Below are 20,898 nucleotides of genomic sequence, written 5' to 3'. Positions count from 1 at the left end.
ATGTTCTGTTGGTGCCAAGAGCTGAATGGATGGCAGGAACTTAGTTTATAGGGTGTTTTGTTTTGTTTTGTTTTTTCAGATGGTGTCATGCTTCATGGCCTTGGCTAGCCTAAGTAGGCCAGATTATTGTCAATTTGTGCTTAATTTTTATTTAAGTCATGAACTATTAGTGTATGTGTGTGTGTTTTATGTAATTTTACTGTGTAAAATTTGCTTTTCATGTGTATTTCATTTTCATTGTAACTTCTCTAGTTATTACACTAAGAGATATATTGGTAGTACTGCCTTACTAAAACCATGTGTTCAATAAATTTACTCTGTATACATGGTAAGTGAGTGGCTCATCTATAAAAGGATTCTCCATATTGCTTCAGGCAAAACTAACGTTTTAATTTGGAAGTCTTACAGGGATTGGTTCTGTAGTTCAGTGTCCCCTGTGTTGGATGCACTGAGGGCTGACTATAGTTCTGCTCTTCTAATCACAACGGTTGTTATCCAGAAGACTGAGTGCTGGATTAAAGGGAGATGGAAGTCGTGAGATGTGCTAGTTAGTCCACCAGTGAGAAGAAGGTACTTTCCTATTTCATGAATCAGAATGTTTTACAGTTTTAACTTAAGGTGTCCTTTTAGAATGCTTTTCTGTTGTAGTCATTAAGGAACATTGCTCACTGGTAGAGGCTTGGGACAAGGGAGAAGATGTACCTTGCTTTGTGAGGTAAACAATAGTGTTCTGGATCATTTTTGCATTTCTTAGTTTCTATATAAACACTAACATTTACTATAATATGATGGATGCACTCGTCCACATATATAGGTGTGCCTAGAGTTTCCCTAACATTACATTATGCTAAGTAAAGTGAGAATACAAGAAAAGCACTTTACACTCAACGTAGTGGTCATCACACCTTAGATGTCTACAACAACAATTTTGCCCAAACTTTTGTTTTCCTTAAGTTGGAAAAAGGGGCTTTTTCTTTGTATAGAACGTTTTTATTTAAACGTTTTTTTTTTAAATTGTTAGCTTGTATGCCGGCAAAGCTGTAGGTTTTCAGATGACATTGTGACCCAGGTTTCCATGTACTTTAACCATATCACTGTTTCTTGTTCTTTTTCTTCTCCCTAGTGGTTCTGTTCTCCCAAACAGACTCACTTAGAGGTTCATTTCTCTAGTTAAAGTCTAGACTCTGCTTTGTATAGAAGGAACACCATTTGGAGATGAGTCGTCACTTACATATTGTTCTCCAGTTTCCTGCTAATAACAAACAGTTCTTGGTGACCTAGTCTATAAAAATTGAAAAAAAATTAGTTTATCTATTGATGGGCACTTAGGCTGAGATGGGCACTTTGGCTGATTCTATAACCGAGTGCAGTGAATTGTGTAGGAACGCAAGTACAAGTGTTTCTAGTATACTCTGACTTAGTATATTGTATACCAAACAATAGTACAGCAGGATCATAAGATAGTATATTTTGATTTTTGATGAAATTCTATTTTCTAGAGTGACCATGCTAGTGCTCATTTCCAAGAGCAGCTGTAATAGTCTCACCAATTTGTGTTGTAGTTTGGTTCCTTGATAGCTATTCACACTGGGGTAATTGTATTAAGAATTTTCATGTATTTATTAGTTATTTGTACATTGCTTGAGAATAGATTGTTTCTCTTTGTGTTGGTTCAGTTACTTGTTCACTTGTAATTTTTGTTGCCTTGTACTGATTTTTTCATCACATGTTTCATGTACCTTAAGTTTTTAAGCTTGTGTTGTGTGTGTGTGTGTGTGTGTGTGTGTGTGTGTGTGAGCTTTTTGTATGTTAATCCTTCGTCAGATGAATGAGAGTCCAAAGATATTTTCCCCCACTCTATGGCTTTCTCCAACAATTGTTCCTTTTTCTTGATATGAGCTCTTTAACTTCTTACGATGATTAACTCCCATTTATACTTTGGGAAGTTTATTTTGTTTGTTTTGTTTTTAACATGGGTTCTTGCTTTGTAGGCCTGACTGGCCTGGAATTTGCTGAATACATGAGGCTAGCATCTGATTTACAGCATTCTTCCTCTTTTTCTGGGTGTCAGCATTGTCGCCATGAGCCTCTGATGTCCATTTCCTGTTTGCCGTGCCGCCTGTAAACTCTTAGATTGAGGATGCGTGGTCCTCTGGTCTTTTGCTCCGCTCTTGCTCGTGCTCTCCCTTCCGGCCTCCATTCCCCTGTTCCATTTCCCCCTCTTTCCATGTGCTCATGGCCAGCTCTACTCTTCTACTCCTCTTCTCTACTCCTCTCTCTCTCTGCCTTTCTCTACCCCAACTACCCTCTTAACTCCTCTCCCCATGCCCTGAATAAGCTCTATTCTATACTAAAAGAAAGTTTTAAAAAAAGAATGCCACTGTCCACACCTATAGCTTCATGTATTCTGTAGATTTTCCTCTGAGTTTCAAGTTTTGTAGGCCTTACGTTAAGGTCTTTGGTATAGTGTGTGTTGCTTTTATACAGAATGACAGAGGAATTTAGGGATCTTCTTGTATGTACAGTGTTGATTTCCTGTTGAGGCCATTTATTATCCTGCGCATGATTTGGATACCTTTGCTGAAATTAGAAGGTGTGACGACATGGTTATTCTGGTACTATACCTGTCCATCGCTCAGTGTGTCTGTTTTTAAGTTATACTATTTCACTCTGGTTCAGAGCATAATTTAAACCGGTGTCGTATTAGCTAGTATTGCTCTTTTGCTCAGCATTGCTTTGACTATATGGAATATTTTGGTTTTCATACAGTTACAGGATTGTGTTTTCTATTTCTGGAAATAATGACATTGGAATCTTGAGGGAGCATGTGTGTTGGGTCTGAACACTTTACACCTTTTCATATTATGGTGGTGATGTGGGAGCATAGGAATGTTTTCCATTTTCTAGAGCCTTCAATTTCTCAGTGTTTTAAATTGTCATTATGTAGTCAGCTTGACTTTTGTAGGTGAATTTGACTTTTTGTCTTGTTACTTGTTTCTTAGACTTTTGGAAGATGATTTTTTTTAAAAATTATTTTATCACCATTTTCATTGTCATATAAATGGATACTGGTTTTTCTATACTGACTTTACTGTACTACTTTGAAGTAATAATTGGACGTAAGAGTCTTAGTGTGGCACTTTGGGTCTTTTAAGAATATGAACAGAGGAGCAGTCAAGAGCACTGGCTCCTCTCTTAGAGGACTGAGGCTTGATTCCCAGCACCTATATGGCATTTCACAACTGTAACTCCAGTTCCAAGGATCTAACACCCTCTTCTGATCTCTGGGCACCAGACATGCACATGGTGCACGGACAGACATGCAGGCAAAACACTTATACACATGTAGTAATAATTTTAATAAGATTGTCATATTGTCCATAAATAGAGATTTGGCTTCATTTGACTTCTGTTTTCTTTCCTCGGTGCTCAGGGTTGAACCAAGGAGCTTATGTTTGGTAGGCAAGTGGTGTACCACTGAACTGAAGCCATAGAGTTCTATCTCCTTTCTCTTCCTACATTTTCCAGCTAAGAATGCAAGAGATGTCTATGGCAATGTAGAGAAGGTAGACACCTGGTGTAACTTCTGATAGTTGAAGAGATGCTTTTAGTTTTCCTGTTCGGTATAATCTTGGCTCTAGTTTTGTCATGTGTAACATCTCTTACAGTGAGGTGTCTTCCTAATTTCAGGATATTTTCATCAGGGAACATAGAGCATTGTCGTCTTCTCTGTGTATTGAGGCTCTCAATCCTTGAATATCTATATTCTCTACATTTGCTAATTGATATCTGTGGAAACATGCTTAGATGCAAAGAATTCACCCCATTATAGTTGGTGATGTTTTTATTATGTTGACTTGGTTTGAGAATATAATCTTGAAAATTTTTTTCTATTTTCATTCAGGAAATTGTGTTACAGTTTTCTTTGTTGTTGAGCCCTTCATGGTTTTGGCATCATGGTAATCCTACTACCTTTTAAGAATAACTTACTTAGTGTTTCTTCCCTTTATATTTAGTGAAATCGTTTGGGAAGCTTGGTAGAATTCAATGGAGAATTTGTCAAGTCCTGTGCTTTCCTTGTGGAGACAATTCATTTCTAGCTTAAGGATGTTGTTGCCCTTTTACATTGTTCACATTCCCTTGACTTGTTTTTCCATCTGTTTATTTTGTTTTATCATTGATTGAGAATTTTATAATGTACATAATGCATTTTGATCGAGCCCACACACTCCCATTCCTTTCCCTCTAATTCTTCCATCCTTCCCACCACTCGAGTTCTCAATTTCATCTGTTCTTGTATTTTTAACCTACAGTCTCCTTAGTGCTTCCAGTATATACATGGGCGCAGTGCTATCTTCTGTGGCATGAGTAGCCTCTCCCTGAACAAACCCGCCTCTCTTTTACTCAGCAGTCATCAATTGCCAATAACTACTCAGGAGTGGGCCTTTCTGCACACCTCTCACTTCCGTGCTGGGACAGTTGTCTGGCTTGAACTTGTGCATGCCGTCACAGCTGTTGTCAGTTAGTATGTGCAACTGTCCTGTTGTATCTAGAACACACTGTTTGACTGTAATAATCCACTTTCTGGCTTTCACAGTCCTTTGGCTTCCTAATCCATAATAATCCCTGGTCCTTTGAGAGAAGAAATGTATTGTAGGTAGATGCTCCATTTAGAGCTGAGCCCTTCAAAATCTCTTACTCTCTGCATGTTGACCCATTGTGAGTCTCTTAATTGCCATCGACGTCAAAGACAACAAAGCCCATCTTCTGTGATGAAGATAAATTTTCAATGGGTAAAGATACATACCCTTTAACAGAATAATAGTAGATTAGTAGAAATCTCCACATTAATGCTGCCAGACTTGCGTTTTATCTTGTGGATTGTGTGAAATGGGCCTGAAATCCAGTCAAAAAGTGGTTGGTTATTCTAACATCCACGCCATGCTCATGGCCATGTCTTGTCAGACTGATCTGTAATTGTAGCTCAGAGGCTTCTCAGTCGGGTGAACTTGATGTTAGGTCTTCTCCCCTGGTAGCATGCACAGCATCATCTAGCACTATGACAGCTAGCCAGAAGGATGAAGCTTCTAGGGCAGTATAAGCTATGATTTCCTAATTGCTCTATGACTTCATGTGTGGTGTTTTCAGTAATAAGGTCTTACTGTCAAGTTCTGTGTGGTAACCAAGAACAATCGCAATAGCCTATGATATATGGAGGGGGAGGCTTGTGAAACCTCCAACTTTTGGCCTAATTTTGATATTTCATATATGTCTTGAAATTCTTCACAATTTTCCAGTTTATTGTAGTATGTTTTCAAAGAATCCTCAGATCATTCTCTGGATTTCATTTTCTGTGTATTATAATCTCTCTCTTTTCTGCTCTAACTTTATTCATATGAATAAGTATATAAAAGAAATCATAAGATAATGAAGTACTTAAATTTTTTAACTACTATGACGGCCTGAAAGTTGTGTGAGGAGCAGCTACAGGGTTGAAGTTTTTTGAGTGGTCACCCCTTCTCAGTGTACTTTTTGGTGATGCAACTGACTTTGAGTCACCCTTATTCCTGTAAGTAATCCCTTATTGATACTCCTGTAAGTAAATCTCAATAAAATCATTGTTCTCCAACTTGATCTTTGGTGGTATCATTACTTTGGTGTGATGCTGGTTCTTACCTGTGGTGAATAGACATTTATTTGTGTCTGCCCTCGAACTGCCATACTGTATTCTCTAATAACAGAATCTTCCAAGGAGAGGAAAGTATGAGTCTAAGCAGGAGCCTCTTGTCATTCTGTCTTTTCAAGCTGTTGCATGACAGCTGAGAATTACCCTGACAAAAGCTAGGTGTTGGACCTGTATGGTGGCTCAATGTTTAAAGGCATTTTTTGGGGAGGCCAGAAGACCTGAGTTTCCTGGGAGCCACATTGTGGAAGGAAAAACACACCTTCTGCAGGTTATCCTTCCAGCCAACTTCATTCACACAAAGAAATAACTTTAATGGTTTTCAAGAGGCAGTCCAGCCTAGGAGTATCTTCATTCTAGAGGTTGCCCTTTTCATGTTCATTGCTCCCCAGGCCCCAGCATACTTTCTGACTTGCTGTTTCCATCCTGTCAAGCCTTGTCCATATCAGTTTTAATGTTTAGTGGGCACAAATGGCCAAGCTTTAAGGTATCCCCATTGTAAGTGTGTGGGAAAAGTAAATAGCACTGCATGTGCAGCAGAGGTGCAACTGAAGAAGCCTAGCATTCTGCCTGCCAGCCTTGTACTTTTTTTCCCTTTTCAGCACTCTTAGTATTAAAGCAAATGAAGAAGGAGGAGATGGGATGTGAGCTCATCCCTAGGATGTGAGGTCAGGTCTTAGTCTCACTTAGCCAAAAATCCTTGTTTGCTGGGGTGTCAGGTTCAGATTTAGAGGGGTGAACAGTCACTGACTACAGGCTTGGATTTCTAAGCTCACAGTAATACTCAGGCTAAATCATTCATAGTCCCTTCCCAAGGTGGTACCATATTTAAAAACTAAGATAAATAAAAGTCCCTGCCATCAAACCTCATGACCACCTAAGTTTGATCTCTGAACTACATGGTACACTGAACAGACTACCTAAAGTCCTTTGACCTCCATATTTAGCCATAGTGCGCGCGCGTGTGCGTGCGTGTGCGCATGCAGATGCACTGCAGGTACATACGGATAACCATTTATGCATGTAGAGGGGAAAAGTCAACCTGGGTTAGAAGTTGTCAGCCTAATTTTTTGAGATAGTTTCTTTCACGGGGACAGTGAGTGTATTGGTCACTTGCCTAATGAGTCCAGTGGACCCACCTGTCTCCACTGTTCCTCTTCTAAGATTACAAGTATTCCACTGTGTTCACATGGTACTTAGGCTGAGCTGAGGTCTTTGGGGCTTACAGGGCAAAGCAATTTACTAGCCAATCTGTTCCTTAGCCCATCAGTTAGATTTTGGATATTGATTTTTCTTTATTTTTTATTTTATGTGTTTGAATGTTTTGCCTACATGTATGTGTGTACACCATGTATATTCCTGCCGCCCTCGGAGACTAGAAGAAGGGTTAGGTACTGCAATCAAAGATGGTTGTTAGTCACCATGTCAGTGCTGGGAATTACACTCCTTATGGAAGAGCCGTCTCTTCAAGATCAGCCAGATTATATAAGAATCAAATGAGTCCTCATCAGTATTCTTTAAACAACTGATGAAAGCCTAGTATTGGTTTTTTTTTTTTTTCCATTGACCCAGAAGCAGAGGAAAACTGGAAGTTGATTAACATTGCTTTTGTATCCCAATTAGCTCCAGACAGTAGGAAGAAGCTACGGAGACTTAAGGATTGAGAAAGAGAACCTGTCCAAACTACTAGAAATAACAATAAAGTTTATAACAATAGAATCAGGAAGACAAACAGGCAAGAAAGACCTTTAAAATAATGATGGTGACCTTCCATGAAGACCAAAGATATTGGTCACAGGGCCCTAAGCCCCCAGGCCCAAACCACTCACCAGGAACAAGAAAACTCCCTCTCATCACTCCAGAAGAATCAACGTGCATATTGTAAGGAAATGGGCCATTATAAAAATGAATGCCTCCTCTACAACAAAGCAAAAACATAAAGTCCTCAACTTTGGGGACAACTGAGAACTGAGGATGTCAGGTTTTAGAATCCTTCCCAGGGTAACTCTCAAAGTAGAGGGAAAGCTGATTGACTTTTAGTCGATACAGGGCTCAGTTCTGCAACACCCAGTGCAACAGGCAGACCTCAGTGCATTGGCTATCAGGACCACGCCTTGTCCCTGGACTACAGCTTCACAAGTAGACCCCAGGAAAGGTACTATGATGCATTCCTTTATTTTTATTCCTGAATGTCCATACCAACTCCTTAGCAGTCACTTATTGCATAAGTTGAGAGCCCAAATCATCTTTCCAGACAAAGGAGTAAGTATCTGATAACTTACCACAGGAAGGGGACCCATGGCTCAGGGTTCAAGCTTATTTGTAACCCTGCCCCCGGGAAAGGAAAACCTCCTCAATCAACCCAGACATTGATCAAGCGCCCAGCTCATCCAGGTTGCAAGACAAAGAGCTTCAGCAGAAATAGCCCCCATATATGAGCTGAAACCAACCCAGGGCTAGCAAAACACCAGGTCCCAATAATTGTTCATTTAAAGCCATAGGCAGATTCAACAGAGGCCAAGACAGGCATCAACATTCACATCAACCAGCTATGGGATTTGGGAATCCTGGTTCTTGTCCTCATGGAATGCTCCCTTGTTGCCTGTGCAGAAGTCAGGAACTAATGATTTTAGACTCGTCCAGGACCGAAGAAAGACAGACGATATCCCGTATGTCCAACCCATATGCCATCCTTAGGATATTATCATCAGAAAAAAAAGGTGTATCCAGTCCTGAATTTGAAAGATGCACTCTTTAGCATTCCTCTGGTTCCCCAGAGCCATCCCCTTTGCCTTTGAATAGATGGACCTAGAAAGAGTGTTAGGAACCCTGTAGACTTTGGATATGGTGTGTCAGGAAAGAAGGCCCAACTTAGCAACTGCAAGTCGGTATACTTGGCACTCAACCTTCAAGGAGTATCTCAAAAGCCTGTATCTCAAAAACAGGTCACTATGGGTTTACTGATTCCAACCGCAAGGAGGCAAAGGAATTTCTGGGGGAGGCAAGATACTGCAGACAATGGATTCTGGGATTTGCTGAGATTGCTAAATCCTTATGTGAAACAGTTAAAGGACTGCAAGGTAAGCCCCATGGACTGAGTCAGAAGATAAGGCTTGCAACTCAGCTCTACCCTGAGCACTGGGATTTTCCCTGCCTAGTATCTCCAAGCCCTTCCACCTGTTTGTAGATGAAAGAAAGGGCATTGCCAAGGGGGTACTAACTCAAAGATTTGGGCTCTGGCATCATCCTGTGACCCATATATGTATCTAAGAAATTAGATTATGTATCTGCCAGATGGCCCGCCTACTTGAGAATTATTGTAGCCACTGCTCTCCTAAGGACCTTAGGACAACATGTGATCATTACAACCCCTCCTCCATACAGTAGAGAGCCTATTAGAAAGCTCTCCCAACTGATAGGTAACTAATGCCAGACTGACATGCTATCAAGCCATGTGATTGAACCAACCAAAAATTACCTTTGCCCACTCTTCACCCATCAACCCAGGTACTCTGATGCCAGAGACAATCCAGGGTCCTCTACACGATTGTCTAGAAATTGTTGAAGTTAGACCCTGGTTTTTCCTCCCAGCTTCATGCTCTCAGAAATAAAGCTCAGACTAAAAATATACAGCTAGGCTCTAGTCTGACTAGATCATAACTAAAGATAACCCATTTATTTTAACATACATCCTGCCACATGACTAGTTATCTGTGCTAAGGTACCATGTGTCCTCCTCACATCTTCTCAGATGACTTTTCCTGTGCCTGGCTCTATCCCGGAATCCTTTCTGCCTCTCCGATATCCAACCTCTATTTCTTATCTAAACCATGGGCCGTAGGCTTTTTAATTGACAGGTGATGCATCCATACAATACACAAGATGTTCTCTCTACAAGAAATCATCACCTAACTTCAGGGGCTGAGACCAGACTTGACTCATATCCCATGGGAAGTCCCTGAAATGGAATGTTCACCAATGGAAGCAGTTTAATAGAAAATGGAAAATGGCTTCCTAGAGTGGCTGTAATGACCTTGGAAGAAGTTCAATGGTACAGGCTCTCCCCTTTGTTATGTCTGCTCAAAGGCTGATTTGACAGCTCTGGCACAAGTTCTCAAACTGGGAAAAAGGAAGACTGTTAACATTTACACTGATAGCCTTTGCAATCATACATGTGCATGGGGCTATCCATAAAAAGGGGGTGAGGAGGGACTTTTAACTGCAGAAGGAAAAGCAAAAAGAGACAGGAGATTGTAGGCCCGTTATTAGCCCTCTTGGATCCCAAAAATGTTTATATAGTTCCTTTCACTAGACACCAGAAGGGAAATTTCTGAGAGGCAGAAGTAACAGAAGAACTGATTAAGGTACCTAAGAGGCAGCTAGACATCTGCCAGCCCTTGAACTAATAACCCTCCCGGCATCAGAACTGCCTGACTCTCCCATACATCCTATAAGGACAGTAATTTCTTCTAAAAACTTCCTACCACCTCAATCAAAAAAAGGATGGGGATACACCACTGATGGCCAGATAATCCTTCCCCAAGGCCTTGGAAAAACTTGACAAATGACTTCATTAAAGCACTGACCTGGGTAAGACCAAGCTAACCACTCTTTTAAACATAAATTAGTTTATTCCCTTTCTGGTCTCAATCCTCCAAAATATTGTCTCCAGATGTTTTGCCTGTCAGTCTACAACTCCTGGATCCCAGTCTATTGGAACCAGGGAAAGAGAGAAAGAGATGCTGCTCCTGGAAGCTTCTGGGAAGTTGACTTTACCGAGGTAAGATCGGAACAATATAGGTATAAATACTTGTGTTTGTGCACACTGTCATGGGATGGACCAAGGTTTTTCCTACTTAAAGGAAAACAGTTCTCGCTGATCCCAGCCCACAGCTGTCTGCTCCCAAACCCTGTGGGAGAGAGAGCTCACCGCCCAGACAGGTGGGCACTCCTGAGACTGCAGGGCAGGAGAGACCGCCAGTACTGCCCACCCTTGCCCACATCCCTGGCCCAAGAGGAAACTGTATAGAGCCTCTGGGAACAGGAAGATAAGGGCACTCAAGCTGCAGGTCTCCTACGGTCCAGACACCACCCTGATCTGAAGGGACCTGGTCAAACAGCTCCCTGCACCCAAATCCCATGGGAGGGAGAGCTAAACCTTCAGAGGGGCAGAGACGCCTTGGAAGCCAGAAGAGACTACACTATGCCCACATTTCTGACTCTAGAGGAAAATGCCTAGCGCCATCTGGGACCCCTGTGAATAGAGATCCAAGAAAAGGCAGGGCAGGCCCTTCTGATTGCTGCCCTCACTGAAAGCAGAAACGCAGCCCCCAAGGAGCGACTTCAGGCCTGAGACCAAAGGTAAGACCAACTTTTCTGCTCCAAGTGACCTGCATGGTGGACTCAGGACACAGGCCCACAGGAACAGCTGAAGACCAGTAGACAGGAAAGACTACACGCCTGAAAGCAGAACACTCTGTTCCCATAACTGGCTGAAAGAAAACAGGAAAACAGGTCTACAGCACTCCTGACACACAGGCCTACAGGAAGGTCAAGCCACTGCCAGACATAGCAGAACAAGGTAACACCAGAGACAACCGATGGCAAGAGGCAAGCGCAGGAAACCAAGCAACAGAAGGAAAGACTACATGGCATCATCTGGGCCCAATTCTCCCACCAAAGCAAACATTGAATATCCAAACACACCAGAAAAGCAAGATCTAGATTTTAAATCACATTTGATCATGATGATGGAGGACTTCAAGAAAGACATGAAGAACTCCCTTAGAGAAATGCAGGAAAACATAAATAAACAAGTAGAAGCCTATAGAGAGGAATCACAAAAATCCCTGAAAGAATTACAGGAAAACACAAACAGCTGAAGGAATTCAAAAAGGAAATAGAAGCAATAAAGAAAGCACAAAGGGAGACAACCCTGGATATAGAAAACCAAAGGAATAGACAAGGACCCGTAGATACAAGCATCACCAATAGAATACAAGAGACAGAAGAGAGAATCTCAGGAGCAGGAGATTCCATAGAAATTATGGACACAACGGTTAAAGATAATGTAAAACGGAAAAAGCTACGGGCCCAAAACATACAGGAATTCCAGGACACAATGAGAAGATCAAACCTAAGGATAATGGGTATAGAAGAGAGTGAAGACTCCCAGCTCAAAGACCAGTAAATATCTTCAACAAAGTCATAGAAGAAAACTTCCCTAACCTAAAGAAAGAGATGTCCATAAACATACAAGAAGCCTACAGAACTCCAAATAGATTGAACCAGAAAAGAAACTCCTCCCATCACATAATAGTCAAAACACCAAATGCACAAAACAAAGAAAGAATATTAAAAGCAGTAAGGGAAATAGGTCAAGTAACATATAAAGGCAGACCTATCAGAATTAAACCAGACTTCTGACCAGAGACTATGAAAGCCAGAAGAATCTGGACAGATGTCATACAGACCCTAAGAGAACACAAATGCCAGACCAGGTTACTGTATCCAGCAAAACTCTCAATTAACATAGATGGAGAAACCAAGATATTCCATGACAAAACCAAATTTACACAATATCTTTCTACAAATCCAGCCCTACAAGGATAATAAATGGTAAAGCCCAACATAAGGAGGCAAGCTACACCCTAGAAAAAGCAAGAAACTAATCGTCTTGCAACAAAATAAAGAGAAGACAAGAACGCAAATATAATCTCACATCCAAATATGAATATAACAGGAAGCAAGAATCACTATCCCTTAATATCTCTCAACATCAATGGACTCAATTCCCCAATAAAAAGACACAGATTAACAAACTGGATATGTAATGAGGAGCCAGCATTCTGCTGCCTACAGGAAACACACCTCAGAGACAAAGACAGATAGTACCTCAGAGTGAAAGGTTGGAAACCAATTTTCGAAGCAAATGGTCTGAAGAAGCAAGCTGGAGTAGCCATTCTAATATCAAATAAAATCAATTTTCCACCAAAAGTCATCAAAAAAGGTAAGGAAGGACACTTCATATTCATCAAAGGAAAATTCCACCAAGGTGAACTCTCAATCCTAAATATCTATACTCCAAATACAAGGGCACCTACATACATAAAAGAAACCTTACTAAAGCTGAAAGCACACATTGCACCTCACAATGATAGCAGGAGATTTCAACACCCCACTCTCACCAATATACAGATCGTGGAAACAGAAATTAAACAGAGACATAGACAGCCTAAGAGAAGTCATGAACCAAATGGACATAACAGAAATTTATTCTATCCTAAAACAAAATGATATACCTTCTTCTCACCACCTCATGGCACTTTCTCCAAAATTGACCATATAATTCATCATAAAACAGGCCTCAACAGATACAGAAAGATAGAAATAATCCCGTGCATCCTATCAGACCACCACGGGTTAAAGCTGGTCTTCAATAACAATAAGGGAAGAACGCCCACATGTACATGGAAGTTGAACAATGCTCTACTCAATGATAACCTGGTCAAGGAAGAAATAAAGAAATTAAAGACTTCTTAGAATTAAATCAAAATGAAGGTACAACATACCCAAACTTATGGGACACAATAAAAGCTGTGGTAAGAAGAAAACTCATAGCTCTGAGTGCCTGCAGAAAGAAACAGGAGAGAGCATATATCAGCAGCTTGACAGCACACCTAAAAGCTCTAGAACAAAAAGAAGCAAATACACCCAGGAGGACTAGAAGCCAGGAAATAATCAAACTCAGAGCTGAAACCAACCAAGTAGAAAGAAAAAGGACTATACAAAGAATCAACAGAACCAGAAGCTGGTTCTTTGAGAAAATATAACAAGATAGGTAAACCCTTAGCCAGACTAACAAGAGGACACGGAGAGTGTGACCAAATTAACAAAATTAGAAATGAAAAGGGAGACATGACTACAGAAACAGTGTAAATTCAAAAAAATCATCAGATCCTACTACAAAAACCTATATTCAACAAAACTTGAAAATCTGGAGGAAATGGAAAATTTCCTAGATAGATATCAGGTACCAAATTTAAATCAGGAACAGACAACCCATTTAAACAACCCCATAACTCCTAAAGAAATAGAAGCAGTCATTAAACGTCTCCCAACCAAAAAGAGCCCAGGTCCAGACGGGATAAGTGCAGAATTGTATCAGACCTTCATAGAAGAAAGACCTCATACCAATATTACCCAAACTATTCCACAAAATTGAAACAGATGGAGTGCTACTCAATTCCTTCTATGAAGTCACAATTACTCTTATACCTAAACCACACAAAGACCCAAGAAAGGGAACTTCAGACCAATTTCCCTTATGGATATCGACACAAAAATACTCAATAAAATTCTTGCAAGCTGAATCCAAGAGCACATCAAAACAATCATCCATCATGATCAAGTAGGCTTCATCCCAGGGATGCAGGGATGGTTTAATATACAGAAAATCATCAACGTAATCCACTATATAAACAAACTGAAAGACAAAGACCACATGATCATTTCATTAGTTGCTGAGAAAGCATTTGAAAAATTCAACACCCCTTCATGACAAAAGTCCTGGAACGAATAGGAATTGAAGGCCCATACCTAAACATAGTAAAAGCCATATACAGCAAACCAGTAGCTAATATTAAACTAAGTGGAGAGAAACTTGAAGCAATCCTACTAAAATCAGGGACTAGACAAGGCTGCCCACTCTCTCCCTACTTATTCAATATAGTTCTTGAAGTTCTAGCCAACAAAAGGAGATCAAGGGATACAGATTGGAAAAGAAGAAGTCAAAATATCACTATTGGCAGATCATATGATAGTATATTTAAGTGATCCCAAAAGTTCACCAGAGAACTACTAAACCTGATAAACACCTTCAGCAAAGTGGCTGGGTATAAAATTAACTCAAATAAATCTGTAGCCTTCCTCTACACAAAAGAGAAACAAGCTGAGAAAGAAATTATGGAAACGACACCCTTCATAATAGTCCCAAATAATATAAAATACCTTGGTGTGACTTTAACCAAGCATGTGAAAGATCTGTATGATAAGAACTTCAAGCCTCTGAAGAAAGAAATTGAAGAAGATCTCAGAAGATGGAGAGATCTCCCATGTTCATGGATTGGCAGGATTAATATACTAAAAATGGCCATTTTACAGCAAATACAGAGACGAATGCCACCAGCAAACCACTGAACTGAGAATAGGACCCCCGTTGAAGGAATCAGAGAAAGAACTGGAAGAGCTTGAAGGGACTTGAGACCCCATATGAACAACAATGCCAAGCAACCAGAGCTTCCAGGACTAAGCCACTACCCAAAGACTATAGATGGACTCACCCTGGGCTCCAATCTCATAGGTAGCAATGAATATCCTAGTAAGAGCACCAGTGGAAGGGGAAGCCCTTGGTCTTGCTAAGACTGAACCCCCAGTGAACGTGACTATTGTGGGGAGGGCGGTAATGGAGGGAGGATGGGGAGGGGAACACCTATATAGAAGGGGAGGGGCAGGGGTTAGGGGAATGTTGGCCTGGAAACTGGGAAAGGGAATAACAATCAAAATGTAAATAAGAAATACTCAAGTTAATAAAGGAAAAAAAAAGCAGTAAATAATAAAAAAAAAAAAGGCCATTTTACCAAAAGCAATCTACAGATTCAATGCAATCCCCATCCAAATACCAATCCAATTCTTCCGAGAGTTAGACAGAACAATTTGCAAATTCATCTGGAATAACAAAAAATCTAGGATAGCGAAAACTATCCTCTACAATAAAAGGACTTCTGAGGGAATCACTATCCCTGAACTCAAGCAGTATTACAGAGCTATAGTGATAAAAACTGTATGGTATTGGTACAGGGACAGGCAGATAGACCAGTGGAATAGAATTGAAGACCCAGAAATGAACCCACACACCTATGGTCACTTGATTTTTGACTAAGGAGCCAAAACCATCCAATGGAAAAAAAATAGCATGTTCAGCAAATGGTGCTGGTTCAACTGAAGGTCAATATATAGAAGAATGCAGATCGATCCATTCTTATCACCCTGTACAAAGCTTAAGTGCAAGTGGATCAAGGACCTCCACATCAAACCAGATAAACTCGAACTAATAGAAGAAAAAGTGTAGAAGAGTCTTGAACACATGGGCACTGGAGAAAATTTCCTGAACAAAACACCAATGGTTTATGCTCTAAATCAAGAATCGACAAATGGGATCTCATAAACTACAAGGGTTCTGTAAAGCAATGGACACTGTTTTTAAGAGAAAATGACAACCAACAGATTGGGAAAAGATCTTTACCAATCCTACAACAGATAGAGGGCTTATATCCAAAATATACGAAGAACTCACGAAGTTAGACGGCAGGGGACAAATAACCCTATTAAAAAAGGGGTACAGAGCTAAACAAAGAATTCACAGCTGAAGAATGCCATATGGCTGAGAAACACCTAAAGAAATGTTCAACATCTTTATTCATAAGGGAAATGCAGATCAAAAGAACCCTGAGATTTCACCTCACACCAGTGAGAATGGCTAAAATCAAAAACTCCGACGACAGCAGATGCTGGTGAGGATGTCGAGAAAGAGGAACACTCCTCCATTGTTGGTGGGATTGCAGACTGGTACAACCATTCTGGAAATCAGTCTGGACGTTCCTCAGAAAATTGGACATTGGACTACCTGAGGACCCAGCTATACCTCTCTTGGGCATATACCCAAAAGATGCTCCAACATATAACAAAGACACATGCTCCACTATGTTCATCGCAGCCTTATTTATAATAGCCAGAAGCTGGAAAGAACCCAGATGCCCTTCAACAGAGGAATGGGTACAGAAAATGTGATACATCTACACAATGGAATACTACTCCACTATCAAAAACAATGACTTCATGAAATTCATAGCAAATGGATGGAACTGGATAATATCGTCCTGAGTGAGGTAACCCAATCACAGAAAAACACACATGGTATGCACTCATTGATAAGTGGCTATTAGCCCAAATGCTTGAATTACCCTAGATGCACAGAACACATGAAACTCAAGAAGGATGACCAAAATGCGAACGCTTCACTCCTTCTTTAATAGGGGAGCAAGAATACCCTTGGGAGGGAATAGGGAGGCAAAGTTTAGAACAGAGGCAGAAGGAACACCCATTCAGAGCAGTCTAACTTCTTGAGTTCTTTGTATATTTTGGAAATAAGTCCTCTATCTGTTGTAGGATTGGTAAAGATTGTTTCCCAATCTGTTGGTTGCCGTTTTGTCCTAACAAGTGTCCTTTGCCTTACAGAAGCTTTGCAGTTTTATGAGATCCCATTTGTCAATTCTGGATCTTAGAGCATAAGCCATTGGTGTTTTGTTCAGGAAATTTTCTCCAGTGCCCATGTGTTCAAGACGTGTTTTCGTTCAATCCCGCTGACCTACGCCCGACATTCACACACTTGTGGTGCAGGCGCCGACAAGGAGTATCTTATCTGTTTCTCATTGACTGATGGTCAATTTCATAATCTATTCCTGATTGGCTAACTCTGAAAACAGCAGGAAGGGTATGGGTAAGAGGCCAGCCTCTCAGAATCATCAGGTTCTGAGACAGGGTCCTTGTATAAACAAAATTGCTGGAACATAGGGCATGCTACACTATGTGTTTCTTAAGAAGGAATTTCTCCACCTCCACTCTCTCCTTTCCCCTCCCCTTTCATTCTTCTTCTGACTCATTGCTCTTTACTATTCTTATCTCAAAATATCTTCATATAAAGAATATTGTCTTTATGGTTTGGAGAGATGGCTCAGTGGCTAAGAACACTTGTTCTTGCAGAAGACTTAGGTTCAGTTCCTAGGTCTGTTGGGCAGCCTCTCTCTTCAGGAGCTGACTTTCAGGAAAGAAAGACTGCAGGAGGAACGTGTGAGCTACATGCTGTGACCATTTCTGCCCTATAAAGGGTGATGACCATCTCTCTTTTCCTGGCAGATCTTCAGATTTCTGAGGAGAATGCCTTCTTACTGTGTGCACCAATAAACACAATCTCACTCTGTCTTTTTCTACCTTTTTTCTCTTTATGTTGCCTCAGAAATCTAACAACAATCATTTGTAACTTCATTTCCAGGAGATCTGTTGCCGTCTCCTGATTTCCATGAGCACCAGGCACACACAGGTACACATGCATACATGCAACCAAAACACTCATACCCATAAAAATAAAAGAAATAAATCTTTAGAAAATTGTTCCGATGTAGGGTATTGTCTCTGTAGGCAGTCTTTACAACAAATGTTAAATGTGCCTGGATTCTTTCCTTTTGATACTTTATTTTACTGTATATTTATGTGTATGTGTACATGCATGCATGTGTGCTTGTTATAATTTTCATTTGGAAGTCCAAGGACAACTTTCAGGAGTCAGATCTCTCTTTCCACAATGTAGATCCCAGAGATGGAGCTCAGGTTGTCTGGCAGGCTTGGTGGCAAGTGACTTTACTTACTAAGCCATCAGGCCCCTGTGCTGGAATTCTTACTTCCTTGTTGAGGGGTTTTTAACTCTGATGCCTCTGAAGGACTCCTTCCTTCCCTTTCCCTCCCCTTCCTTTCCCTCTCCCCTCCCCTCCCTTCCCCTCCTCTTTTTTCTCCTCTCCTTTCCAACTTCTTCTATTTCCCCTTCTCTCTTGCTTCATTCCTACCTGGTATATGGAGTTCTTACTTCAATGGGATAAAGAATATAATGATTTTCTATCTTGCTTTCTGTTTTCATTCATTATGTCGTGGATGCTGCCTTAGGAACTATTGTTTTCTTCTTTGGTGAACATTGGATGTGGCATTTTGTTAGGGGCAAAAATCACAAAGCAAATCATTAGCCGTGTGTGCTGTAGACTCTTTCCTACAAAATGAAACATGTTATAATTATAGAGAATACATGGTGGCCCCATCACTGTGGCCCTATCACTTTAATAAGAAGGACTCACTTAGTGCTGGGAAGTCAGGACCAGTTTTGTGAGTGAATGAATGCTTTTCCTTTTGGTTGACTGAGACCTTTGTGCACAGGATCTGTAATCTGGTCTTGGCCCTGCCAGTTTGCCGATGGATATCCTGCCACAGGTGAGTTGCTGCTCAATAGAGGTGGGTGGGTGGAGGTGTGATTGTTTTGCACTGCATAAACTGTTCATCAGAAGTTTGGGTCTTAGGAGAGAAACACGTGGGATGCCACCTTCTGTATTTGTCATATTAAATGCCTGTGTCTAAGACGAAGAGAGATTCCAGGTTTTGCCCCTGCATATCTGGGTCACATCCACCGGCTGCTGGAGTCATAGGACTAGGACACCTGGTGGCTGAAAATAGTGGCTGCTGCTGGGAGTCCTAGGTGTGAGGAAGAGGCTGCTGCAAGCCAAGGAAGCAGTGGAGATGTAACCTCCCCTGGTAGCAGTAGTCTGTCCCTGCCGGGTAGCACTGTCCTGTCCCTTGCTGAGCACTCAGTGCTGCAGGCTCTCCGAACATCTGGGAGCCCGCAGCCCGCATCTCTGCTATCTGGGTGGTGGTAATGGAGGGTGGGGGCTCATGCTCAGGAGGTGTAGTGATCTCAGATCCTGAATGTTTTCTAGAAGACTGGTAGATGGAAGGACGAATAAGTTCTCACGTATGTCTCAGTGTGCTTGCCACGCTTTGGACTTGGTGTGTTCCTTTCTTTATAGTCACAGGTAAAGGATTGCACCTTGTGTGGTTGACAAGCTTGCCTGGCAGGAGTTTCTGATATGATCTTATATATTTTCAGATATTATTTCTTGCTATAAATAGTTGTTGATTTTGTATCTCCTGGTGTGCTGCCAGAGGGTGGCTTGTGTTAGCAAGATACAAGGTTTATCTTTCTTGGCACATGTTCTAAAATGAAGTAAATCAGGTTAAGATTGTTGGTTAATCAAAGGAGCCATTAGTTCTTGACTGGGCACAACAACAAAGCTGGCATTTCCTCCGCACAGAGTAAGTCAGAGCAGTCAGCCTATCTTCCTCACCCTCTTCTTCCTCTGTCACCTCATTGGCACCTGCTTTTCCTGTGAGCCTCACAGTCTGAAGAGAAGCTTTCTAAATACTATCAGCTTGTGCCTTTACGCCGGTGAATCTTAGGACTAGGAACAATGACCTGAATTTCCAATATTGCTCAATTAATTGCAAATGGACATCTACATCCATGGGGGACTAGTGTTGATCTCTGTCATCATGGCTGTTGCCCTTGGCTGTTGCCGTTGGACTGTTTTTAGATATTTTACTTTTTCTTTAAAGACAGACTCTCACTATGTAGCTCTGGTTGGCCCAGAACTCTGCCTACCTCAGATTTACCAAGTGCTAGAATTGATGGTTTGATCACAATGCCTAGATTTAGACATTGCATTAAAATGCAAAATCCTGGTGGAGGTAGGTTATGACCGTATGTGAAAGGTATTGCAGTAAGGAAAAGGCCAAGGTGTTAGGTCCACAAAGTTCTCTCATGCTATGTTATTGGAGAAACTGACTCTCTCTCTCTCTCTCTCTCTCTCTCTCTCTCTCTCTCTCTCTCTCTCTCTCTCCTCTCTCTCTCTCCTGTTCTTAGTCTCATTAAGAAAATAATTTTTTAAAGGGCATAAAACAACTCTGTATTAAAGTTTAAGAGAAAACTAACAGATCAGGTGTCACCATAATGTCCCCATAGGCTCCTATTTGGCCCCCATTTGGCAGGGTTATTTGGGAGATATTATGAGATTATCCTAGTTGGAGAAAGTCTGTCACTGGAGGTGGGCTTTGAGAGTTTAAAGATTCATGCCATATCAAGTTTGTTCTCTCTCTGCTTCATGCTTGTAGGTCAAGATGTGAGCTCTCAGCTTTCTGTTTCTGTTGTCAAGTCTGCCGCTTGCTACCAGGGTTCCCCACCGTACACTTCTGGACCATAAGACCAAAGAAATCTAGGTCATGGTGCTTCACCACAGCCACAGAAAAGTAGCTAACACAATAGACAACCTGTAAGTCTTGGCAGCTGCCGGAATGGGTAGATGGAGATGAAGAAGGAAAAACCATGCCTTTCACAATGGAGATTGGTAAGTATCAGCATGGTAGAAAGTTGGGGTTAGAAGAGTGATAAGCTTCAGAGAATGAATAAGAAGGCCCAGAATATCAGGGAAAGCACACAGAGACTTTGGTCAGGGAAAGCACCCAGGCTTTGGTCAGTATCCAAAAGAAAAACAGACAAAAAGAAA

This window comes from Rattus rattus, chromosome 1 (genome assembly GCF_011064425.1).
Source record: "Rattus rattus isolate New Zealand chromosome 1, Rrattus_CSIRO_v1, whole genome shotgun sequence".
NCBI classification, from domain to species: Eukaryota; Metazoa; Chordata; class Mammalia; order Rodentia; family Muridae; genus Rattus; species Rattus rattus.
The sequence above is the reverse complement of the archived record's forward strand: the minus strand, read 5'-3'. Positions refer to the sequence as shown.